Source organism: Microtus pennsylvanicus, unplaced genomic scaffold, assembly GCF_037038515.1.
Source record: "Microtus pennsylvanicus isolate mMicPen1 unplaced genomic scaffold, mMicPen1.hap1 Scaffold_78, whole genome shotgun sequence".
In the NCBI taxonomy this organism is placed as follows: Eukaryota; Metazoa; Chordata; class Mammalia; order Rodentia; family Cricetidae; genus Microtus; species Microtus pennsylvanicus.
The window spans coordinates 50,001-63,482 of record NW_027461012.1 but is presented as its reverse complement, the minus strand read 5'-3'; positions in this window follow the sequence as shown (position 1 = coordinate 63,482).

Below are 13,482 nucleotides of genomic sequence, written 5' to 3'. Positions count from 1 at the left end.
TGTAACCCCCACAAGGCAGCAGCTCATAAGTGATTGTAAATCCAGTTTCACACGACTGCACATAAAATAAAGTTAAATAAATCATAAAAAATTCTTTAAAAATTTGAAATTAAAATAAGTTCTACACAACCGGAAAGACTGTCTCAAATAAAAGTAAAATAAAATGTTCTAAAATAGGACAACTTCCCTGCCCCCCACCCCCACAGGGACACACTTGGTGCAGACCAAGAGATACAAACAAAATTTGAAATTAAACTAAATGTACAAGAAACTGAGCCTGGTTATTGTGGTGCACATCTTTTATTCTATCATCAAAGAGACAGAGGCAGGTGGACCTCTGTGAATTCCCAGGCTTTATAGAGAGGCCCCCAACCCAAATAAAAAAAAAAACATATATAAAAGTTTAACCAAACACCACCCCCCCCCCAAAAAAAAGGAAGGAAGGAAAGAAGAAGGAGACATTATAAACTGTCTCCTTGGTCCTAGAAACTGGATCATGGGAATTTAGGACCTATGAGACAGTGCACGAGTCTTGTGATCTCACTTGGTAGATGAGTCTGGATTTTAACTCACAGATGTCCTTCTGCCTGTGTCTCCCACGTGCTGGGATAAAGGGTTCCCTAATTCTTGAATGGCATATGGAAAGTAGTTATTTCTACTTGGTTTGCGTTTGATTTTTTTTTTTAAAAAAAATCCATGCCTACTTATTTATTTATTTTTGGTTTTTCACGACAGGGTTTCTCTGTAGCTTTGGAACTAACCCTTGTAGACCAGGCTGGCCTCAAATTCACAAAGATCCACCTGCCTTTGCCTCCCAAGTGCTGGGATTAAAGGAATGTGCCACCACTACCCGCCTTTGTTTCTTTTATTTATTTTTGTTAAGCTCTACATTTTTCTTTCCTCTCTTTCCATGCCTCCCCTTCCACCCTCTCCCAAGGTTCCCATGCTCTCAGGAGATCTTGTCTTTTTCTACTACTCATGTATTTTAGATCTATGTATGTCTCTCTTAGGGTCCTCATTGTTGTCTAGGTTCTCTGGGATTGTGATTTGTGAGCTTTATGTTTAAAAATCACTTATGAGTGAGTATATGTGGTAATTGTCTTTTAGGGTCTGGGTTACTTTCCTCAAAATGATGTTTCCTAGCTTCATCCATTTGCCTGCAAAATTCAAGATGTCATTATTCTTTTCTGCTCTGTAGTGTAGTAAGTACTCCATTGTGTAAGTATACCACGTTTTCCTCATCCATTCTTCAGTCAGAGGGCATTTAGGCTGTTTCCAGGTTCTGGCTATGACAAACAATGCTGCTATGAGCATAGTTGAGCCCATGTCCTCGTGGCACAATTGAGCATCCTTTACATATATATACCTAAACGTGGTATTGCTGGGTCTTGAGGAAGGTTGTTTCCTAATTTTCTGAGAAATCGCCACACTGACATCCAAAGGGGGCTGTACCAGCTTGCATTCCCACCAGCGATGCAGGAGAGTTCCCTTTTCCCCACATCCTCTCCAGCATAAGTTGTCATCAGTGTTTTAGATCTTGGCCATTCTTACAGGTATAAAGTGGAATCTCAGAGCTGTTTTGATTTACATATCTCTGATGACTAAGGGTGTTGAACATTTCCTTAAGTGTCTGTCAGCCATTTTAGATTTCTCGGTTGAGAGTTCTCTGTTTAGGTCTGTACCTCCATGTTGTGAACTGGATTATTTGTTCTTGAAATGACCAATGTCTTGAGTTCTTTGTATATTTTGGAGCTCAGACCTCTGTCTGATGTGGGGTTAGTGAAGATCTTTGCCCATTCTGTAAGGCCGTCGTTTTGTCTTGTTGGCCATGTCCTTTGCTTTACAGAAGAAGCTTTTCAGTTTCAGGAGGTCCCATTGATTCATTTTGTTTCTCTCAGAGTCCCTGCTACTGGAGTTAGATTTAGGAAGTGGTCTCCTGTGCCGATGCGTTCAAATGCTTTTTTTAAAAAAATAAATATTTATTTATTATGTATACAATATTCTTTCTGTGTGTATGTCTGAAGGCCAGAAGAGAGCACCAGACCCTATTACAGATGGTTGTGAGCCACCATGTGGTTGCTGGGAATTGAACTCAGGACCTTTGGAAGAGCAGGCAATGCTCTTAACCGCTGAGCCATCTCTCCAGCCCCCGTTCAAATGCTTTTGATATTTTTATTTTTATATTTTTTTTTTATTGTGGATGAGGTCAATTATTTGAACTCTCAAATATTTTTATTGTTATTATCTGTTTGTTTATTTGTGGTTTTGCAACACGGGGTTTCCTTGTGTATCCTTGTATGCCCTGGGACTCACTTTGTAAACAAGACTGGCCTCAGACTCACAGAGATCCGCCTGCCTCTGCCTTCTAGTGATGGCATTAAAGGCGTACACTAAACACATTTTTTTTTGAAAACAGGGTTTTTCTGTGTCACTTTGCCTGTCCTGAATCTCAATCTGCAGAACAAAGTAGCCTTAAACTCACAGTGATCTGCCTGCTTTGGTCTCCCTGATCTTGGAGGTGTTTTATCATCTATCTATCTATCTATCTATCTATCTATCTATCTATCTATCTATCTATCTATCATCTATCCATTCATTTCATTTATTAGTTTATTTATTTATTTATTTTTTTTTTGTTTTCTGAGACAGGGTTTCTCTCTAGCTTTCCTTCTTGCTTGCTTGCTTGATTTTTTTGCTTTCTTGCTCTCTTGCTTTTTTCCCCCTTCTTTTATTAGTTAGTTCTTGAGGCACGGTTTCTCCGTGTAACAGCCCTAGCTGTTCTCTCTCTCTCTCTCTCTCTCTCTCTCTCTCTCTCTCTCTCTCAAATATGTTTGGTTTTGTGTTTTGCTTTATGAGACAGGGTTTCTCTGCTGCTTTGGAGACTGTTGTTAAAACTAGCTCCTTTCTTGTAGACCAGGCTGTCCTAAAACTCCCAATGATCCTGTTTCTGCTAAATATGGAGCCAGTGCTCTTGAATGCCTTTGTCTGGTGAGGTCAAAAGCCACCCCCCCACACACAACCCCCCCCCAACACACACACAAACCAAACACAGGCACAGGCACACCCAGAGACACATAAATAAACTTTTAAATTAAGAAGAGCCTGGAGAGCTAGTTTCGCGGCTCTTCCAGAGAAATTGGGTTCAATTCCCAGCACCTGCATGGCAGCTCATAGTGATTGTAAATTCAGTTTCTGGGTGATCTGACATCTTCAGACCATTGCACATAAAATAAAGTTAAGAAAATCATAAAAAAATTCCTTAAGAAATTGAAATTTAACTAAGTCCCACACAATTGGAAACACTCTCAAATAAAAGTAAAATAAATGGAAAAGAATACAGTGCTAAGTGCAGTTATGAAAATGTTTTGAAATGTGATACCTTCCCTGTCTCCCCCACATACACAAGCCACACTGAGAGATTTAAATAAAATCTGGGTAATCATTTATGTATCTGGCCTATGTCAGAGGGGCAGGGGAAGCTGAAGCCTTGTCCTTTGGGCTCCAGGTTCTCAGTACTGCGTCAAAAACTCAAGTGTATAGTGAGCCCATGTCTGTCCTGCCGGCAGCACTCAGGAACTGGGAATACAAGGATCAGGAGATCATCTTCAACAACCCAGCAAGTGCAAACCATCCTGGTGGGAAAGAGACCCTCTAAAAGAAATCAATAAAATGACATTTTTATTTTTTTCTGTCGGAAGTGAAAATGTTCCAAATAATTCACTGCATCAGTATTCCTGGAAATGATATCAAAGTCAGAATTTTTCTTTTTTTTTTAACATTTTATTTTATTCTTATTATTTTCATTTTTATTTTTTTGGTTTTTCGAGACAGGGTTTCTCTGTGGTTTTGGAGCCTGTCCTGGAACTAGCTCTTGTAGACCAGGCTGGTCTCGAAATCACAGAGATCCGCCTGCCTCTGCCTCCCAAGTGCTGGGATTAAAGGCGTGCGCCACCACTGCCTGGCGTAAATCAGAATTTTTCATATTATTCCATGGCTGTTGTAATTTTCTCTGTGGCAGACAGAGGCAGGCAGATCTCTGTGAGTTTGAGGCCAGCCTGGTCATCTACAGTTCCAGGACAGGTGCCAAAGCTAAGAGAATCCTTGTCTCAGAAAATTTTTTTCTCTGCGTCTCACGTGTCGTGTGTCTTTCTCTAAGCAGGCCCAGGAATCCTAAGCGCCTGTAGGTGATCTAGGAAATCTCCTGTAGCAGGGGCCCTGGCCTCCACTCCTGGCCCCTGAGGGCACCTGGTAAAAGTGAGAAGGCAGATTTCAGAGACTAGTAAAGTTCAAGGTCACCAGCCCTTCCCAACAGCTAGAACCTTTAAAGGGTGAGGCTACAACTTAATTGGCCTGCTTAGATATGGATATTTTTGTTGTGGTTCTTGTTTTACAGGGCAGGAACAGACATCCAAGTGGGAATTTTCCACAGCTGTTTTAATTTTCTCAGACTCGGTATTTAGTATGAGAAGTGGGGTGTGGGGTTGTACAAACACAACTACTGAAAAAGAACCCTAAGAAAGCAGGCCTCCCTCCCTCCCTCCTTCCTTCCCTCCCTCCCTCCCTCCCTCCCTCCCTCCCTCCCTCCCTCCCTCCCTCTCTCCCTCAGTTCCTCCCTCTCACCAAGCCATAATTGTGGCAGCCCCTTGGCCCACATAGTCCTTTCACTGATCAGTCAGACACACTCTTTTTTTATTTTTGAATTTTGGGTGAAGTCAATTAATTGAGCTCTTAGATGATGATGATGATGATTATTATTATTAGTTTATTTGTGTTTTTTTTTACATAGAGGTTCCCTGTGTCCCTGGAACTCACTTTGTAGACAAGGCTGGCCTCAGACTCACAGAGATCTAGCTGCCCCTGCCTCTACCTCTGCTTCCTAGTGCCGGAATTAAAGGCCTGTACTAAACACACTTTCCCCCCCTAAGTCAGGGTTTCTCTGTGTCTGTCGCTTTGCCTGTCCTAAAACTCACACTGCAGAACGAGGTGGCCTCAAACTCACAGCGATTTGCCTGTTTCTGCCTCTCCTGATTTCTGAGGGCTGAGAACTGAGAATAAAGAAATGTGCTGCCCAAAATATACTGCCGCTGCTGCAATTAAAAAAATAAATTAAAATAAAATAACCTGAGATAAACAAAGAAAAAAAGGAAAACACCTGTTTTTTCCTTCCTTCCTTCCTTCCTTCCTTCCTTCCTTCCTTTCTTTTTCCTTACTTGTTTTTTTTCTGTTTTCTTCTTTTATTATTATTATTTTTGGTGCAGGGTTTCTCTGTATAATACCTTTAACTCACTATATAAACCAGGCTGTCATCTTGGTAACATTATGGTTTTGTATTTTCTTATTTCTTGTCTGTAAATCAACAAATCAACATTTCTTCTCTCTCTCTCACACTCATTTAATTTATGTTTTATTTTATTTTTGGTTTGTGTTCTTGTTTTGATTTTCAAGGAAGGGTTTCTCTGTTGCTTTGGAGCCTGTCTTTGGAACTAGCTCTTGTCAACCAGGCTGGCTGGCCTCAAACTCCCAGAGATCCACCTGCCTCTCTGCCAGATATGGAACCAGTCATCTTGGTTAGTTCAAAAGCCACCCCATAAACACACACACACACAACACACACACACACACACACACACACACACACACACACACACACACACACAGAGGCACATCCAGAGAAACATATTTTTTTTTTTTTTTTTTTTTTTTTTTTTTTTTGGTTTTTCGAGACAGGGTTTCTCTGTGGCTTTGGAGCCTGTCCTGGAACTAGCTCTGTAGACCAGGCTGGTCTCGAACTCACAGAGATCCGCCTGCCTCTGCTTCCCGAGTGCTGGGATTAAAGGCTTGCGCCACCACTGCCCTGCGATGCCCCTACTATAAAAATGGGTTTCAGAAACCGGCCTTTTGCCACAGTGTCAGAAGCCCAAACTCTGCCTGTGGTCTCAGCTAGCTGATAAGCTTCTGTGACTCGCGGTGTGTTTGTATTTTTAAGTTTGTTTTTGGTTTATTAGACTTGGTGGTGTTCTCATCTTTGCATGACCCCCCCCCCCCTCGACCCAACATTTAAGTGTCTTTCAACCATTTTAGATCCCTCTGTTGAGAGTTCTCTGTTTAGGTCTGTACTCCATTTTTTAAAATTGGATTATTTGTTCTTTGGATGACCAATTTCTCGACTTCTTTGTGTATTTTGGAGATTAGTGAAGATCTTTTCCCATTCTGTAAGGCCGTCGTTTTGTCTTGTTGGCCATGTTCTTTGCTTTACAGAAGCTTTTCAGTTTCAGGAGGTCTCACTTATTAATTGTTTCTCTCAGTGTCTGTTTTTTTTTCTTTTTTTTCTTTCTTTTTTTTTCTTTTTTTCTTTTTTCTTCTTTTTTTTCTCTCTTTAGTTTTTTTCTTTGTTCTTTTTTTTTGTTGTTTTTTTTTCTTTTTTTTTTCTTTTTTTTCTTTTTCTCTCAGTGTCTGTGCTACTGGGGTTCTATTTAGCAAGCGTTCTCCTGTGCCAATGTGTTCAAGTGCATTTGATATTTTTATTTTTATATTCTTTTATTGTGGATGAAGTCAATTATTTGAACTCTCAAATATTTTTATTGTTATTATCTCTCTATTTGTTTGCTTATTTGTGGTTGTTCAACATAAGGTTTCGTTGTGTACCCTTGTATGCCCTGGGACTCACTTTGTAGACAAGACTGGCCTCAGACTCACGGAGAGTCATCTGCCTCTGCCTCCTAGTGCTGAGATTAAAGGCATGCACTAAACACCTTTTCTATATATTTATTTTCCTAATAATTTATTTATTTTCATTTTATTGGCATTGGTGTTTTGCCTGCATGTATGTCTATCTGAGGGTGTCCGATCTTGGAGTTACCGACAGCTGTTGACTGCCATGTGGGTGGTAAGGAATTGAACCTGGGTCCTCTGGAAGAGCAGTCAGAACTCTTAACCACAGAGCCATCTCTCCAGGCCCCACCTTTTTTTTGAAAACAGGGTTTCTCTGTGTCACTTTGCCTGGCCTTGAATCTCAATCTGCAGAACAAGGGAGCCTTAAACTCACAGTGATCTGCCTGCCTTGGTCTCCCTGATCTTGGAGGTGTTTTTATCATCTCTCTGTCTGGCTATCTAGCTATCTATCCATCTATTTATTTATTTATTTATTTATTTATTTATTTATTTATTTTTTTGTTTGTTTTCTGAGACAGGATTTCTCTCTAGCTTTGGAGTCTGTCCTGGATCCAGACCTGGTCACAGCTGTACCTGGAAACAAACCAAAACAAAAACAAAGCAAAGCAAAGCAAAAGCCAGGCAGGACTGTATGGTTGACCTTCCCTTTTCCCCTCCCCCATGGGCTCCTCAGAGGCGGTGCGGCCTCCTGCAGGGGAATCCACAGAGCCTCTGCCCAAGGCTCTCCAGGGAACCCACTCTCTCCCTTTCCCGCAGCCCCAGGGCTGCCGGCCACATCTATCTCAGGCGTAGGTGGCGGGCACTCTGGCTATCCGGGACGTGACAGACACAGATACATAGAAGCAGGGAGGAACGGTGCCCACTCTCTCACTAGATGCAGGCATGCAGGAGGAACAATGAAAGAATGAGAACTGGAGAGATGGAATTTCTGGAATGTCCAGAAACCACATGGTGGGGATCTAGTGACCTCTTCTGGTGACAGGGAGTACAGCAGAGATTTGGGTTCTTGTGCTCCTGAGACCTACCCCAATTTAATAGTGACATTATCCTATCATACCCTATATATCACGTATAGGCTTGCTTGATATCACACACATACACTGCCTGCATTTCTGCCTGACCCCTGTGAGAGAGCCTGGTACCTTCAGAAGACAGAAGATGGGGTGTGGGTCTGTCTGTCTGTCTATCTGTCCATCTATTCTTCCATAAAGTATTTATTCCTTTTTTGTTTGTTTTGTGACAGGGTTTCTCTCTAGTTCTCTCTAATTGAGTCAGTCCTGGAACTAGCTCTTGGAGACCAGAACGAGTGCTGGAATTAAAGGCGTGTCCCACCATTACCTGGTTAGAAGTCTTTTTAAAAAGTAGGCAATCAGAGCTACAAATTTCCTCATAGGACTGATTTTACTGTGTGCCAGGGTTTGTGTAGGGTTTTGCTTTCATTTTCTTGAGTGAATCTCCCCCCCCCCCCCCCCGTCTCTCTTATTCTAGAGCTCTGTTTTGTCTTCCATGAGCTCTGAGGGGCACTTGGCTTGAGTGTGATACACACACAGACTTACTATTAAGGAAAGTTCAAGATCAAGATCCTTTCCTAACTCTGTGACCTTGCAACAGAGAAGTTTCAAGGGGTGTGAAGGGTGTGCCTACTGACACTGGAATTCATTTGATCTGCTAGGCAGCAAATGCTATGGATTGTGTATGTGTGTGTCTCTGTTAGTTTAGGTGTCTTTCCAGTCAACGTTGGTGTAATTACCGTGCGTCTGTATATTCAGTGCTGTGATCCTTTCAAATGGTTGTGAAGGGAGCCCTAGCCTAGGAATGACTTCAGTGACGCGTTATTTTCCTTTCCTAACTCTGTGACTTTGCAACAGAGAAGTTTCAAAGGGTGTGAAGGGTGTGCCTACAGCTCCACTGGCCTTCCTTGACGTGTACAGCTGTTGCCTTTCCTGTCAACATTCTTGTTGGAGTTGGGAAATTGCTGATTTGAACTCAGCTAATTTCATGGAATAGCCAGCCCTGGCTGTCCCTGAACTCATTTTTATAGACCAGGCTGTCCTTTTGGTGACTTTCTATTTTTTTTTTTCTTCCTCTTATTTTTCTATCTGCAGTCAACAGGACTGTGCACCTGTATATTCACTGCTCTGATCCTTCTCTCTCCTTCCTTCCTTCCTTCCTTCCTTCCTTCCTTCCTTCCTTTCTTCCTTTCTTTCATATGTCTGCCCACTCACGAAAACCCAAAAATTTCTAGCCTCCCAACGCAATTAACAATAACTAAAATTTTAGTAAACTGGCATTTCAAAAAGGCAGGCAGGCAGGCAGGCAGGCCTGGATGGTGGTTGTGAAGGGAGCCCTGGCCTAGTCATATCCTCTGCCATGACTGTAACTCAGGAGCTCTAAAGGGTCTGGGAAGCTGCTTTCATGCTTCTGCTGCTGGGCATTTATTTATTTATTTATTTATTTATTTATTTATTTATTTATTTATTTATCTGGCTTATGTGGGAGGGGAAGGGAAAGCCAAAGCCTTGTCCTATGGGCTCCACGCTCTCAGTAGTGTCTCATAAACTCGAGTGTGAGGGCCCATGTCTGTCATGTCAGCAGCACTCAGAAACTGAAAACACGAGGATCGGGAGATCATCTTCAGCAACTCAGCAAGTGCGAACCATCGTGGTGGGGAAACAGACCCTCTCCAAGAAATGACTAAAGTGACCTGTTTATTTTTTCTGTTCTAAGTGAAAATGTTCACAACACATCACTATGACGATATTATTCCCGGAAATGAAATCCGAGTGGGATTTTTGAAACACTATTTTTATTTCATTATTATTATTGTTTTTTTTTTGTTTTGTTTTAAAAAAAACTATTCCACGTCTGTTTTAATTTTCTCTGACTCGGTATTTAGTCTGAGAAGTGTGGGCTGAGGGCGTGGGGAGTGGGGTGAAGAAAAAGAACCGCAAGCAAGCAAGCAAGCAAGCAAGCAAGCAAGCAAGCAAGCAAGCAAGCAAGCAGTGGCCATGGTGAAAGGAGACCTTAGATGGCAGGGAACTGCCGTTGCCGCCTCCTTCCCTCCCTTCCTCCCTCGGTCCCTCGGTCCCCCTCGGTCCCCCTCGGTCCCCCTCGGTCCCTCCCTCTCACCATGCCCTAATGGTTGCAGAAGCCCCTGGCCCATCTAGTCCTGTCACCGATCTGTCAGACACGCTCTTTGTTTCCCCGTGAGCGAGCGATCGATTCGCCTGCTTTCCTAGCTGCCTGTGGTCTCGGTCGTACTTTCGTTTTCGTAGCCCCGAATGTCCAGCCCGGCCCGCCGTTCACCGTGTTCGGGGGTGGGATGGGGAGGGGTGGGGGAACCGACAGGGGAGTTCCCTGTCCTGTTGTGGGCCCGTGCCACCTCCGGGCGTGAGCGTGGAAGGACGCTGTCACGCCAGAGAAGGTGAAGACGCCGCCGCCGCGGTCGCGGCCGAACGAGCGAGCGAGCGAGCGATCTATGGCGGTCGGTTGTCGGGCGCCCCCTAGCGGTGGCCTTTTTCTGCAACGCTCCTGGTCCTCGGTCGTTGACGAGGACGGGGCGAAATGGCTTTTGTGAGGCGGAAAGAATGACGAGAGTCCCGGCCCGGCAGGCGGGTGTGTCCCGGAGTCGGTGTCGTGCTTGGGGACGGTCTCTGTGTAGGAGGTTGTGCCGGAAGAGTCACCCATGGGTGTGTGCGTTGGGGATGGAACCCAGTGACGGGACCAGCTGGAGAGGGTGCTGGGAGACTTGAGCGGGTCGACCAGAAGGCTTCAGTCGTTCGCGTACTCCCGCTAGGTGTCGGGTCCACCCGGGCACAGGATCGGTGAAATACCTCGGCTTTAAAAGTTGCTTTTCCCTTTCTTTTTCTCTCTTCTAAAGAGCCCTGGGACCCGGCGACCCGAGGCCGAGAGGAGGCGATGGTTGATCCCGGCTTCCCCGCTGCCCCGTCACGGACTCGTTGGGGTCTCGGACCTTTTTTTTTTTTTTTTTTTTTTTCCTTCCTCTTGCCAGGAACCCTCGGTCCTCAGCAGCGGCGGGCCTTGCCATCCTGAGGCCGAGAGGAGGCCGTGGTCCCGGCTTTCTCGCCTCCCTGTTCCGGACTCTCGGAGCTTTTTTATTTTCTTCCTCTTGCCAGGAACCCTCGGTCCTCAGCGGCGGGCCTTGCCATGCTGAGGCCGAGAGGAGGCCGTGGTCCCGGCTTCCTCGCCTCCCTGGTCCGGACTCTCGGAGCTTTTTTATTAATATTCTTCCTCTTGCCAGGAACCCTCGGTCCTCAGCGGCGGGCCTTGCCATGCTGAGGCCGAGAGGAGGCCGTGGTCCCATCTTTCTCGCCTCCCTGGTCCGGACTCGTTGGTGTCTCGGAGCTCTCCCCCGCCCCTTTCTCCTGCCCTCGGTCTTGCGAGAGCCCAGCGGCGGGCCTCGTGTTCTCGAGGCCGAGAGGAGGTGGTGGTCCCGGCTCCCCTGTTCACTGGTCCCCGGTTTCTTGGACTCGAGATCCCCCCCCCCAAGTTTTTCTTCTTGCCCTTCTCCATCCCTAGCGGCTGGTCGCAGGGTCCTCGGCCGGGAGGAGGCTGGGCGCCCGGCTTTCTGGCATGTCCACCTCGCTCTCTCGGTCCTTTCATGGTTATGAGGTCGACCAGTTGTTCCTTTGAGGGTCGGTTCTCTTGTTTATGGGGACATTTTTGGGACATTTCACCCAGCCTCACTTTCAGGAGTTCTGTGTGGTCTGTGAATGACTCCCCGTACCTGTTGCCATTCTTCTAATAATTGCTATCTGTCCTTATTGTACCTGCAGATAGGTGCTGACACGCTGTCCTTTAATTGGGTGACATTAAAGGACGCTAGGTGGCGGTCTCTCTTCCGAGCCTCACTGGGTGTTATTTTCCCCCGTCTAGCCCAGCCCGCGTCTCGCTGCTGTGCTTTCCCGTGAGGCTTTTTGAGATGACCGGCTTCCTTGCAAAAGCCCGTGGTGAAGCGTGTCAGGCGTCCCCGCTTCGTGGTTTGTCACCCGTTCTGTTTGGATGGTGGGACCCGTCTCTCGATGCTGCTCCCTTACCGTCCCGGTGCTTTTTTTTTTTTTTTCTTTTTTTTTTGCGGGCGGGGACCAGGTTGTGGAGCTCCCGAGTCTCCTCCATGGTCCTCTGCTCCCGTGTGCCTCCCGAGCGCACCGGTTTTTTTTTTTTATCCCCCCTCCCAGCTTGTGGAGCTCCCGAGTCTCCATGAGTCCTTTTTGGGTTGAGGGTGGCCCGGCCCTTCTGCTGCCTCATGTTATGTGCCTCCCGAGTGCACTCCTCTTTAATTGGATTCCCTGTTGACCCCCCACCGCTCTTTTTTGGTGTGGAGGTGTGAAGGGTTTTCTTTTTTTTTTTTTTTTTTTTTTCTGTGGCATGTGTTGGGTCTGTGGTTGATCTCTCGCTCGATTCTTCCCGGTTCTGCTTTGTTGATCGATGTGGTGCGCTTGCCCTGTGTTCATTCGGGCCGGAGGCCTAAGCCGCGCCAGGCGAGGGACGGACATTCATGGCGAATGGCGGCCGCTCTTCTCGTTCTGCCAGCGGGCCCCTCGTCTCTCCTCCCCACCTTTACCGGTGGTGTGTGGAAGGCAGGGGTGCGGTTATCCGACCCGAGCCCTGTGAAAGCCCCCCCGCACTCCTCGCTGTGGTTCGTGGGGGTTCCTGTGAGGCGCGCCGGGTGCTTTGTTCCCCGTCGCGCGTTTCGCTATGCCCACCGCGTGTGGGTCTGTTTGGCCCTCCTCCCTCCGAGCCGGGGGAGGGTCGGCTGATTGCCGCGTTACGTGCCCCTCCCGACCGGGCTCGTGTGCACGCGCCTTGCTTGTGATCCTCGTGGTGCTCCTGGAGCGTTCCAGGCCGATCTTCAGAGTTGCCCGGTTCTGAGCGGCGGCGGCGTTTCCCGGTTCTCTGACGTGTATGCCTCCTGTGTGCGGTACGGCCATTAGCGGTGTTCCTCTGCGAGGTGTGTGATCCCGAGGATCAAGAAAAAAAGGGGGTCGAGGCGAGCGGGTAAGAGAGGCTCGCTGCGGTAAGATGGCTCTCTCACGGCCGTCTCGTGAGATCGGGCGAGCGGCCCACCACGCGCTGCCTTCTCCCGTAGGCGGTGAGCCGTTGGGTGGTGTTGAGCGGTCGCGGCCGGCCTTTTTAATTTTCTTCTCACCGTTAAAGGTGGTCCGTCGGTGACGGACTGAGAATTGCCTCCCCGCCTGGTGCAGACCCGGTGGGTGTTGCCGCGGAGGCAGGCCTGGCTCTCGGGGGACCTCTTGTGTAGTATGCTTTTTCTCGGTCCGGTCCCCCGTGTCCGCGAACGCTCAAGAGTACGCCCCGGAAAGGAAGAAAAATCCTTACCGATACCGCAGACCCCCCCGCCTCGCCGCGCTCGAGATCATCGAGTGGTGTGTGTGTCGCTTCCCCTGCTCTTGCGCTGCCGCGACCGGAGGCTCGTCGGGCCGGGTCCGTCCCGCCTGCCCTCAGTGAGAAAAAGTGCCTTCTCTAGCGATCCGATGGAGAGAGGGTGTGCTTGGGGTCGCCCCGGCACGCCCCGACCGCCCGATGCGCGTAGCTTCGGCCGGGTGCCCCTCGCCGCGTCCCGTCTTTGGGGGGGGAAACCCGAGCGTTTGTGTCACCCGCTGCGGCCCGCGCCTCCTCGCTCCGAGTCCGGGGAGGAACCACGCGGGGCAAGAGAGCGTGTCGTGGACTCGGCTGGCGTGCCGTGTCGGAGCCTGGGACGTGTTACCCGTGGCGGGGAAAGAAGGGGGCGCGTGCGCGCACGCCCGAGTGCCGCGGGACCCCGATTCCCCC